The 12,664-nt window shown below is 41.1% G+C and overlaps 1 protein-coding gene across 2 annotated transcripts in view; it reads left to right on the top strand.

The window, feature by feature from the left end:
* The first annotated feature begins 204 nt into the window (after window positions 1–204).
* Window positions 205–12,664, top strand: part of AFTPH (aftiphilin) — a 63,127-nt gene continuing 50,667 nt past the window's right edge. Inside the window, exon 1 of one of the 2 annotated variants that reach the window (XM_045010045.1) lies at window positions 205–364. The gene's annotated coding sequence lies outside the window, so the exon portion shown is untranslated. The remainder of the gene's footprint in view (window positions 365–12,664) is intronic. The other variant, XM_045010046.1, reaches the window with a different exon arrangement.

Below are 12,664 nucleotides of genomic sequence, written 5' to 3'. Positions count from 1 at the left end.
AGGCGACGCGCGATTTGCCCGGGTCCAAGATGGCCGCAGGGCGTCGCGCGCGTGCCTGGAAGCCGCTAGGCTACAAGCTGGGGCTTCCGAGCGGCTCCAGCGCCGAGCGCCAGCCGCTGCCGGAAGTGGCGTGTCCGCGGTTGTTAGTCGCGTTGCATCCTGGGAGAAATGGCCTAAGTGGGCGGCGGTGGGGGGGAGGGGGCTGGGTCGGACCGAGGCGGGTCCTGTTGCTGCGGGCTTTGACATGGGTTCCCCCTGATGGCGGCCGCCCCGGGAGGCCCCAGATAACACCGGCCTGGTCCCTGTGCGGAGCCACCCTCTGCCCGGCCATGCCAGGCCCAGCCGCCCCTGCAGGAGGCCGGAGGTAAGAGACGGGGCCGGGCCGGGCCGCGGCGCTCGGGTGACAGCGGGCAGGCGGCCGGGTCAGGGCGGAAAGGTGAGACCCTGCTCGCCCCTGGGGAGAGCGTCCCGCTGCGTTGACTCAGGAGCCACCCGCCCCCGCTTCCCCCCTGTGCCATAGCTCCCTCTCCCCACCACACACAGACTGGGGGGCACAGGCACTGCTGTGAGGCGGCAGCCTGGGGGGGCAAGAAACCCCCCATCTGAGATCGCAGGAGCCCCCCCCCCTCATCGCCCTTGGAGGGCCCAGAGCCTGCTCCTCTGGTCCTGTGTTAGGTGTGGGTCCGGTTTCTCCTGGGACCGGTGCCAGGTTCTTATCTTCTGACCCAGCGGCTGGTGTGTGAGTGAGTCTGACCAGGGCCTGTAGGTTCCTCAATCGTTTCTTTCCCCACTCCTGTGCCTGGCTGTTAATGGTAAAGATGGGGAAGGCGGTTTGAAGGGCTGGTTTTTATTTTAGATGTCTCCTGCCCTCCCCCCTAACCCCCAGTGGTGCTGGGAACCTTCTGAATATCACTTTGCTCCCACAGATGAGTTAAGGCTGCTGCAACACTGAGGTAGTGTAGTGGTAAGTGCTGTAGAAAATCTTAAGTGAAACAGATTGTCTCCCTTGATGGCTGTCCTTTGGGTCAATAGATCGCCTTTATTAGAGGCAACTGTCACGTAGATTCCTGCTATCTGTTTAGTTCTCACTCTACTCTAATGAAGCCATACATCAACAAAACGCAATTGTTTGTTGGACGTGTGTCTCTAACTAAAGGTCAGACAAAACTCTTCCACCTATCTTGGAAGATATTCCAAAGTCGTTGCTTAAAATAGAGGTTTCCTGTTAGAAATGGGATTTTTAGTGCACATTTTAATTCCATTAAGTGTTATGGTTGGAGGATTGGGTAGAGTTGTGTATGATATGCTATTGAAAATTTGAATTGTGCTGTGTTGTTCACCACCCAAACTTTTCTTTTTGTCTTTGTATGCCAAGGAGTGCTAGACACAATGTTTTAATATTCCGCAAACAAATTAAGTAGTACTAAAAGTAATGTTATGCTGTTGTTTTTCAAGCAGAGGAATTCTGAAGTGGGCCAAAACAAAATTATCAAAATGCTGTAATGATTCTGCTTATTATATTTCAGCATATACCTATTTTCAGTATCATATGTGGCTATCTAACACACTTAAAAAAAGTTCTTTTCTTATTAGAGATGGTATCTAAAGAGTAAACACAGTAATGCTGTAGTTATTTTAAAGTGGTCACTGAAGACCAGTGGTTGGCTGCTTGTTACTGGTGGCCCTGCCTGAATGTTTCACTCTTGGCAGTTTCAGTTTAATTTCAGTGTACTGCAATATAAAGCTCCTGCCACAGTGAACTTCTGCTCATAAGTTGTTCTGTAGAAAATAAATCATTAAAGGAGGATCCCACTGTATTACTAAGTAAGTAATTTGTTTCTCCTATGGTTTAAATAGAGAACTGCATTTCATTTGAGCTACTTTTTAGAAGTTGAGCTCATTTTAAAGTGGTCTTGTTGAGTTCTGATTAAAAAATGCTATTGGACTTCTTCTGAGAGGTTAAACTTAATTATTTCATTTTCGCTTATTCAATAGCCATACTATTATGAAGTAGACTTTTGGAAATCTCAGCCTACTTAAGCATAGGAAAAAATGCTGGGTTATATGCTATGTGAGCGTGTGTATATGCACACAAACTTGCATTTAGGATGGATTGTTTTAAAAAACCTTTTGTTTTAATTCCGCAATATAACAACTCCTGTACCGGAAACCAGAGATGTAACTTAAAGAATACAGTATTCACAATTTTTGGGTGGGAAATGGGGAAGTCACTTTGCTTTTTGTTTTAAGTAGACATCTTCCTCATGTGTGGTTGAAAGTAAATAAAATGCAGCTAAGAACTTTAAGCAGATTTAAACCGCATTAACTTTCATCTGCAGAAAAACTTTGAACTTAAGTAACTAAGCAAACATACGCCCAAAACAATACATGTATATTTGTTTCTTTGACTGACGTTAAAAAAAAAAAAATAGCAGTTCCACACAAACTACAGTGCTCAGCTGCTCCTGTAAAGGAGGAGGTGCTTGAACAGTGTCTTGTTTTTAAGTGAACTTCTTTGTTATAGTAGTTTCCTCTAGAAATATTTTTTTCTAAATTTAAAGGTTTGGGTTGGTGCTACATGGAACAATTATGTATTGGCAAGGATATTTGCAAGGTGACCTAATAGGTCTTTCCATTTCTATGATTCTAATATTTATTAAATGATTTGAATAATTTGTTTAAAACCTAAGAATCCTTTTCTGAATGAACAGAAGGAAGGTAATTGACTCCATTCACATTGACATTAGTGTGTTAGGAAGCAGGTAGCTGGGAAAGGAAATGTGAAACCTGAAGTTCATGTTTTCATTAGAAGACAATGGAAAAGAGAGTGTGTTGTTTCAAGCCCTGGATTTATGCAAGTACTACGTTGTTCTTAATATACCAGCTATATAGATAACATCATCTGATAAATGATGAATGATGTAAGTCTACTCTTGCTAAGCCAGCATAGCACAAGACAGCCTTGTGGTTTTTTTTCTTGTTATCCGGTGAATACATGTTTTTGTATGTTGAAGGTAATGTTTATTTGCTTTAAAACTGGTGAGCTGTAGCAACAATAAAGCGGATGCAGCAGTGACTCTTCTGCCTATTGGAGCAGTACTCCACGTACCAAACTTTGAGTGAACCTTACAAATGAGAATTCACCTTTGGGGCTGTTGTCATCTGCTTCTTGCTTTAGTGCATATTAAGTTTGAAGGGTTTGTTATATGTAGTTCAGAGCATATTGTTCTGAAATATATCTGTAAGAAAAGTTGACCCAGAGTAACATAATTCTAATGGGGTGTAATCGAGCACCTAAAATTTATACTTAAATACTGAGTTTCATGCCGAAAAATATTGCTGACTTAGTTGAAAACCGTTCTAAAGTGAAATTTCAGAAGCAGTTAATGCTAAAATTTGAGTCATCTTGTAATATTTATGTATATTATGGATTAGTAGTTTACTCTGTATGCAACAATACAATGTGTATTACTGCAAATCTAGACCTTAAATTGATTCACAGTCATTGGCTGTAGATGGCTATATGAATTATAGAAATACTCATTCTCTGGTAGTGAAGTTTTAGAAGATATAGCAACTGAAACTCGGTTATAGATTATTAGGGAAAAGTACTGAATCTGATTTTGTTAAGGGGACACTGTCAATTCACATTGGGCCAAAAATTTACATTGTATATTTAAAAGTTTCCAAAATCTGCTAGGACTAGAAACATTAATTTAAGTGAAATTATTTTATTGTTTTTAAAAATTCCTCAGCCCAACATAATGATAGTTCCTAAAAACTTTAAAGTAAAATTCTAGTCTTGTTTCATTGCCCAGTTTGAATGAAATATAAAAAGTAAAACAGCAAAAATTAAATGTATTAACCATGAAACAATTTAAAATCTTAGATTAGATTTTAAATTATTATTAGTAACCCAGGAAAGGACTTTAGAAAAAAGTTTAAACAACTGAATCTCTTGAGTTTTGTTTTATTTTATTTTTACAATCTAGCACTTGCTAATGGAAGGCTTTGCAGGATATTTGAGAGCTTACTGGACCACAGAGAATTGATGTAAAATGTTTATAAAGGGATTCAAGAGAAAATGGTATTGATTATTTAAAAATGTTGTGTACATTGTTTTGAAATACAAGCAGAGATTAATATGGTTCATATTTTTAGACAAAATGACCATATTGGATCTAGAAAACAGCTGTTCTCCTCAACTGTTCAGTGTGTCCAAGCACTAATGGTGTTCTGGAACTCCTGCTGCAGAAAATCTTACTGTTGTGACAGAGATAGAATCGAAAACATTGATTTATTTTTCAGGGTTATCAAAGGTAAATCTTCTTGTGGACTTTACTGTTAAATTGTAACACTGAAAAGATAATTAGGCTTAGTAATTAAATTTAGAAACAAATATTCATTTATTCCAGTTTTATCAGTAACTCTCTTCCTAGGATGGGTTTTTTGGTAAGTAGGAGTGTTGGGAATCAGAAGATGTTTTTTTCTCCCTGTCCACTCCAATTGTTCTAGAACAAAGAGTGGGTTTATATATTGCATCTCTGATTTTTTTAAATAATTTTTTTCTTTCATTATTAGCACATCACCAATGCATTGTCTAATGTTCTGAAGTTATTATTTAGAGGATTAGAAGTAAATATTCAAGGCCATGGCTCTCCTCTCTATTCCTATTCTCAAATGCATCACTTTGGTAATGTTTGTTCTGCTGTTGACCCAGGTGCAGTTGATCATTGCATTACTTGAAATTAGTGCTGGTTCAAGGCTTCCACCATATCTTCAGGGTCATGGGGGAAAAATGAGGATTTAGCTTGATAGGCGAGTAATGAGTAGCATTATAAGAGAGGAAGATGACTTTCAGTAGAAAACAACACTTTGATGCCCTGAGGCTCACAAATCTCATTCTTGTTGAGGTGGTCTTTGTTCCCATTTAAAAAAAAAATCCCTGCAAAGGCAGAAATAAAATGCTGTTGAGGAAGGGGAGATAACAGAAGTTAGTGACTGAGTCCCTTTCCCTGTCAATGCAGGTTTTTTCTCCTAAAGCACTTAAATATTTTAGTGATTGGTGCTAAAGAAATTTCTAACAGCACATTTTTTAATAGTTTTTTTTTTTCCTAATCTGCTTTCAGGTGTCTCAAGTGATAGGCTTTCTTCCCTTCCCCCAGGGAGTCTCAAATATGTTACAACATTTTATTGTTGGAATGTCTTGCTAATCACCTTCAGTTTTTCACTTAACTTCTTCCAGCTACTTGTAATTAAACTTTTTTACCATTTTAAATAGTTATCTCCTTCCTTGATATTTACACCTTTAAATATTTCTCCCCTTTAGCTCTTTTCTTTCCTTATTAGTCAATCCCTGGCCTCCTAATTTTGTAGGTCTTCTACAGCCTGCCTCTGAAATTGGATGCTCAGAACTGAGCATGCTATTTGGGTATTGTTTCAAGAGCTACATAGAAAAGGAGGTAAACCCTTGCTGCCTCTGTGTACATTTCCCAAAATTACATTGGTCTTTTTTTCCTGCCATGTCACATTACAAACTAGCTGTAGCTGTGTAGTTGACAAAGCCGGGCTGTCACGGGGCAGGTGTGGGGCTCCAGCTAGAGTCTGTTGCCTGTCTGGACTCCCCATTCCCAGCCATGCTGCATCCACCCCACTCAGAGTCTGGCTGCTCCCTGGCTCCCAGCCCAGCTGCTGCCTGGGCTCCCGGCTCTGAGCTGGGCTGCACTTGCACCATGGGGAGCCTTGGTGCTGCCCAGAGGCTCTGGGCTCCCCACTGCGGGGAGTCCTTGGTGCTGCCTGGAAGCTCCTGCTCCCCACCGCAGCTGGGCTCCCTGCAGGGAGCCAGGAGCTTTAGAGTAGTCGCTGAGCTCCCCACCAGCTGTCTGGAGGTTGCTGGCTCCACACAGGGAGCCCAGTGGCTTCAGAAGCTCCCAGGAGCCACCCGGACTCCAGGCACGGAGCTCGCAGCTGGGAGCCCAACTGTGACAGGGAGCCGAGAGCTCCAGGAGGCAGCTGGGTTTCCGGTGGTGGGGAGCAGTATGTGGTGTTGAGAGCCCAGGCTCTCTGCCCCCATACTGCCCCTCTTAAGTTGGTGGAAGAACTCCTGGTGAGAGACGCACCACCAACAAAAGGAGGGTAAAGTGCAGTGTTCCCTCTAATTTTTTATGTCTATGTGCGGAATAAATTTTGTTGTGCGCACCAATCTGGAGGTGATGGGTGACATATTGGTGCACATAACAAAATTTCATGTGGTTCAGGGGTGGTGAGGGGTTCAGAGTGTGGGAGAGGGCTGAGGGTTGGGGTGCAGGGGTGTGTGGGCTCTGAGGTGTGTCGGGATGAGGGGTTTGAGGTGTGGGAGGGGGCTGGGGCAGAGGTTTGGGGTGTGGGCTCTGGGGTGGGGCTGGGGATGAGGGGTTTGGGGTGTAGGGTGCCCTGGGGCTGCGCTGGGGAGAGAGGACTCCCCCCAGCCCTCTCTCACTGCAGCAGCTCGGGGCAGGGGGAGAGGTGCTTTTCTGCGGCAGCCCCAGGAGGGCTGCGGTGGGCTGAGGGAGGGGCTCCTCTCCCCGGCAGCTCTGGTGGGCCTAGGCCGGGCTGAGGGAGGGGCTCTTGTCCCCCAGCTGCAGCAAGTACATGGCAGGTCTGTGCTGTACTGCGTTGGTTGTAAGTCGACCTAACATAGGTCATCTTAGTTTCTAATATAGACATGCCCTTAGAAGGAGGTCTGTGGAAGTTGATGTTGATGTAACTTATGCTTTGTTTTCCAGCCTGCCCAATGTGTATACTGCACCCACCTGCCTCCTTCACATTGCCTATGAATTTGGTCCACTGTTTAAATATAAAGGTGTCTAAATTGGTGTAACTCTCAAACCAAGGAACGAGAAGTAACTAAGGGAACAGTATATGAATGTGTAAATTTAAAGCAAGGGATGGTCTACTTTAATTTACACTTTCTTCATTTCCAAGTAGTTGGTAGAACATGTAAATTACACAAACTCCCACTCCCTTTATGCTCACACAGTGTTAAGTGCTTCTAGAATGGTTGGAGGTATCTAAGGATGTCTGTCTTATACCATCTTAAAAATCACCTCTGAATTTGGCTCTTAGAGTTTGTGAATTATCTGAGGGTATGTCTACACTACAGTCTGTCCGCAAAATTTGTCACTCAGGGATGTGAATATTCTACCCCCCGAGAGACAGTCGCTGGCAGAACTGAATTTGGAAATGGGACTTCCCAAACCCATGCTTAGGGCTGGTCCCCACTACAGGGAGACTGACACTGCTGCAGTCGATGCAGCAGGGATTGATTTAGCGGGTCTAGTGAAGACCCACTAAATTGATGGCAGAGCACTCTCCGGTCGACTCTGGTACTCCAGCTCTCCGAGAAGAGTAAAGGAAGTCGACTGGAGAGCGTCTCCTGTCGACACAGCGCAGTGAAGACACTAGGGTAAGTCAACCTAAGCTACGTCGACTCCAGCTACGTTATTCACATAGCTGGAATAGTGTAATTTAGGTTGATTTTACCCCGGTAGTGAAGACAAGCCTTTAGTCCATTGAATCACTCAGACCTGTCATCTGTCACTCTCTGGCCTCTTTCAGCATTATTGCTTTCCAGTTTTCACTCTCCCATTGAATATTTGTATTTCAGATTAAATTTCTTGAGATGTATATACTTTTGTATTTTTTATTTAGAAACTGATGAAACTAAGAGCTGGTATAACATAACTCACCTTAATCAAAATTAAATATTCAGAATTATTGCTCTTGTTTGCCTTTAAAATAAAATACGAATGTTCATTTGCATAGTGTTGTCAGTGAATCCTTTCAATAGCAGTAAGTTTGTCAGTAGTTCCATTGCCTTTATAATTGATAGACATTGAAATATAAAGTTACAAGTTGAAAACTTGAAACCAGTTTGCAACAAGTCATGTAACAAGAAAGTAAGCTTGGCATAAAAATTATTTTGAATGATAGGTGAAAGACAGTAATGGACCTGCCTAAGAGGTAAGTTTGCAGGTTTTAATGGTCCTCATGGAAAACGAGCTCTTTGTACAGGTTCTCCAAACATATATTCTTGCACTTCATGCAGCAATAGTGGAGTCTGTCTGTCTGTCTGTCTGTCTGTCTGATGAGGAGTCCTAGTTCTCCCTTCTCAACAACCACAGCTTGTGTGTTAAAAGAAGAGGACTGTATTTCCATTTGAATTATACATATATAAAGCAAAACATTACAGACTATACTGAATATGGCCCAAACCAATTTTGTTTTTAAAACTTAGCTTAGGTGTGTGGTCAGCTCTGGGAGAAACTGTGACTTTCATCACTCAACACTGATCTTTGTGGATCAGAATAAGCTTTATGTAATTCAAATGGAAATACAGTCCTCTTCTTTTAACACAGAAGCTGTGGTTGTTGAGAAGGGAGAACTAGGACTCCTCATCATAGTCCAAACAGTCCGCTCTTCTTAGGCTATGGTTACACTACAGAGCTTACAGTGGCGCAGCTGTGCCACTGTAGCGCTGTTAGTGCAGATGCTGTGAGCAGAAGGGAGAGAGCTCTCCTGTCGACTTATTTCCTCCAGCCCCTGCTAGCAGCAGTAGCTATGTCCGTGGGAGAAGCTCTGTCCACACTGGCGCTTAAGTAACTTACGTCGCTCAGGGAGTTGCGTGTGTACATAGGGAAGTCAGTTGCCTCTTCTTGTTGGAGACTGAGATAAGACTTAGAACAAAAATGTATTGTATGCATGATGCTTGTGATATAACCACTGCTTTTTATAATCATATGGATATGGAAAGATCACTAATGACAGTTAATGTTTTTCTTCAGTATATGTCTGAATAGGCATTGGAAGATAAAATTCACACTCTATAGGGGAGGATAGGAGTGTGACTCTTCAATCCAGTTCACTTACTGTAGCAATATTGGGCATGATCTTTCAATTTTTCTGACTTTGAGTACAAAAAAAGAATTGGAGCTGCTCAGGAGGAGAACTATTGTTGAAGATACATTTTGTATTGAGAAGAACCTGATCTCTCTGATATATCTAAGTATCATTCCACAAACTCACTTTTAGAAGTGTCCAAGCAAACAGTTTAGAGGTGAACAGTCAAGGGCACATTCCATTACCTCACATTAAAAAAAAAAAATTAACTCTACTGCCAGAAATCCAGGTTAGTACAAGCTTCAACCCATGGAAATAATTGCCTCCCTTACATTCTCTCTCACACAGTGGTACACAGAAAATAATCCATCCTTATTTTAAACCAATTGCAGTAAAGCTCTGTTCATGAGTTCATGTTTCCAGAATTTTCAAATTATTGGATCTTGGAAAAAGCTCTTCTAAACTTCTGTTTCAGAGCCATCTTCTCTAAGGGTAGGGTGGGATAATTTTATATATTTCTCTCAAGGAGTTAACCAAGGCACGTGTGTGTCTAAATGGCTCTAATTGGGTGGACACAAACCCCACAGAAAGATAGATGGAATACCTGTTTTGCCAGATTGTATAGGTAGTAGTTTTCAACCAGGGGTATGCAGAGGTCTTCCATGCAGCACATCAACTCATCTAGATATTTGCCTAGTTTTACAACAGGCTACATAAAAAGCACTAGAGAAGTCAGTACAAGCTAAAATGGGACACAGACAACGATTTGTTTATACTGCTTTATATATTAAATTTGGAAACGTAAGTACAATATTCCAGTTGATTCATTTTATAATTGTACGGTAAAAAAGAAAGTAATCAATTTTTCAGTAATAGTGTGCTGTGACACTTTTGTATTTGTATGTCCGATTTTGTAAGCAAGTAGTTTTTAAAGGGAGGTGAAACTTGGGAGCACACAACACAAATCAGACCCCTGAAAGGGGTACAGTAGTCTGGAAAGATTGAGAGCCACTGTCCTAGAGTGTGACTCAGAAGATGTTTAAACTGAGAATAGAATTCGCTATCACAAAAGATAAACCCACAATTCTAGCTCTTAGACTCCATTTGAGATGTCAGACAAAAGCAGGGATTAACAGCTAAAGGAATTAATGAAGAAAGCTGTCATGCTGAAAAGCCACAGATTTTACAGAATGTTAATGTCTGAATGAATGACAGTAGATTCACTTCAATAGTTTATGGCTTGGGAGGGGAAAGCTGTCACTATAAATCATCCTCTCTTTTAGATTCTGATTTTTTAAAGAAATTTAGCCTATGGGCTGAAAATTCTAATGCTTGTTTCCATTTCATAGTGAGAGTTGATAGTATTGCCATCTCTTAAATTGAAAAGTGTAATCAGATTCAATTTTTGCCATTTGAGTTAGCCAACCTTAGAAAAAAATGGCATGATTTTTCCACTGAGTTTTTAATTTAATATACTTTGTCTTCAAATTCTTGAAAAAAACTGATTTATCCTTTTATGTATAGTGATGCACCTTTCTTATGCCCCTGTGCATTAGTATATACTATGTATGTATGTAGCTCTACTTAGGGTTACCATATTTCACATTCTCAAAAAGAGGACACTGCCGGAGGTGGGAGGGTGGGAGGAGTTGGAGGGAGGGGGAGAAGAGAACAGTCGGGAGGTACCTGCATCAGGGGTACTTACTAGAGGGTGGGGGATAGTTTCACTCCCTGTAACAGTTGCAGGGTGGCTGGCATAAGCCCAAGACACAGTGACAGCCGTCCCTCAGTGCCTCCATGCAAGACCCCCTCCCATGGGTTGGGAGCTGGGGCCTGGGTAGGCGGGATCCGGCAGCTGTGGCTGCAAGGAATGGACAAATGAGCTGCCAATGCAGGGGAGGGGCCAGTCAGAAAGTGGACCAGTCAGGGCTCTTTCTGAGCTCCAGCGTCTGCTCTGAAAAAAATCTCGGACATTGCCTGTTATTTGAAAAATCCACCCGGATAGAGGCTTAATAAAGAGGCAATATCCGGGGAAAAACGGACGTATGGTAACCTTAGCTCTTCTCTGTTTGTTACAATTGAAACACATATGTGTGATCTCAAACATCAGAGCTTCCAAATAAGTCACATGATATACATGTATGTAGTTGAATATGCAGTTAGATTATTTTTTAAAATACATTTATTTTACATGGGGCTAGATTATAAAGTTAAACATACAAACACTAAGGCAAGATGCAAATTGGCAAAGTTATGATTGCACCGTAACGACATTTCTCAAGCCTTGACCATTTAAAATCATTTGCAGATCCTGTTGAAGGATCTATGCTTTAAACAGTTATATTGTGTTGCTGTGTACTAATTACTAAACAGTTGATCTATTTTATTCCATTTTAGTGGTGGATTAAGTGATCCCTGTTTCGTTTTTTAAAAGCTTTGAGATAAACACTATATATACACGTAAAATCATCTTTGGTAGGGACATTATCTAGAAATAAGAACTGTTTCTTTTAAATTCATTGGTTTTTGCTGTTCATTTCTCACCTGAAATCCTAATCCTTGGTGTTTGACATCACAGTTTTACTAGCTGTGGAGATAAATGTGGTTTTTGAAAGGATTGAATTCATATGATGTATAAGCAGCAGGAACAGTGAATCTGATTTCATGCAATTCCCCGAATTTAAAAAAGGCAAATTCTCCACATATGGTGATAGTGCAAAATAGATATACTCTAGGCAGAATGTTTTCTAAACAAAAAGCTTTCAAGTTTAAGCAAGGCTTCTGACTCTAATCTTTTGAGGATTAATTTTGGTGCATCTTTCAATTAACATAGAAAATTTGAAATAGCAGCACAAGGGTTTTAACCTTTTGCTACTGAAAATGTAGTTGTCTCAGGCTCAGATTGTGTACAGTCAATGTTTTGTGGAATCTCTGGACTTTTTTTTTAAATGTCACCAAATTGACTAAAGTTTGCAGGAAAAACGTTAGCAAGACATTGGCCCATATCTTGCATAAACTAGAAGGTTTCTCTAATTACCTTTCTCCCCCAGTCATTTATTTTCCCTCCCTTTGTTTATATCCATGTACCCGATGATGCAGATGGTACCCACTTCTCAGCCCTTTGCTGCTTCTCTGCCAACCCGATGGGCCATTGAATTGTATAAGGTACTGTTTTCTTGGGACCTTTACAGCTCTTTAAAAACTTGATGGCCTCTTGAATGAGAAGAGCAAACCAGACTTTTGTTTTATTACTGAACTAACATAGCTACCTACACTTCACAATACACCACATGCTTGTTAGGGCTATCAATATCTATTCTAATGTATTTTATTAAATTTTGGGGGGAAAAATAAATTTTGTCCCATCCCCTCCCATCTCCATCTCTCCTGCCTCCCACTTCCCTTTTCAGTCAGAGCTGAACATTTCTAATCCTTTTGTTATTCAAAAACATAGTGATTTGGTCACATACAACATTACTGAAGGTAGCACCACTCTGGGGGTTATGTTCTGTTAAAGGTGAAATGTAAAGAAATAAGTTAGGGGTTTGTATGCCCTTTTATTACTACTTTCTGATTAAAAGGAAAGACAAAATACACATTTATCAAAGAAATGTTTAAAGAATTGTCTGCTTGGATTTTTTTTTAACTTGCAGAAATATCAGGAATTGCAAATCTTGTTTTCGCTGGAGGTCAGAAATCCAAAAAAGTAAACTTAAGGCTACAAAGTTATTTATGTATTTAAAAAAAAAAATCAAACTTTCTCCACCTTTTTAAGGTCATTTTTAAC

Source organism: Mauremys mutica, chromosome 3, assembly GCF_020497125.1.
Source record: "Mauremys mutica isolate MM-2020 ecotype Southern chromosome 3, ASM2049712v1, whole genome shotgun sequence".
NCBI lineage: Eukaryota > Metazoa > Chordata > Testudines > Geoemydidae > Mauremys > Mauremys mutica.
The sequence above is the reverse complement of the archived record's forward strand: the minus strand, read 5'-3'. Positions and strand labels throughout refer to the sequence as shown.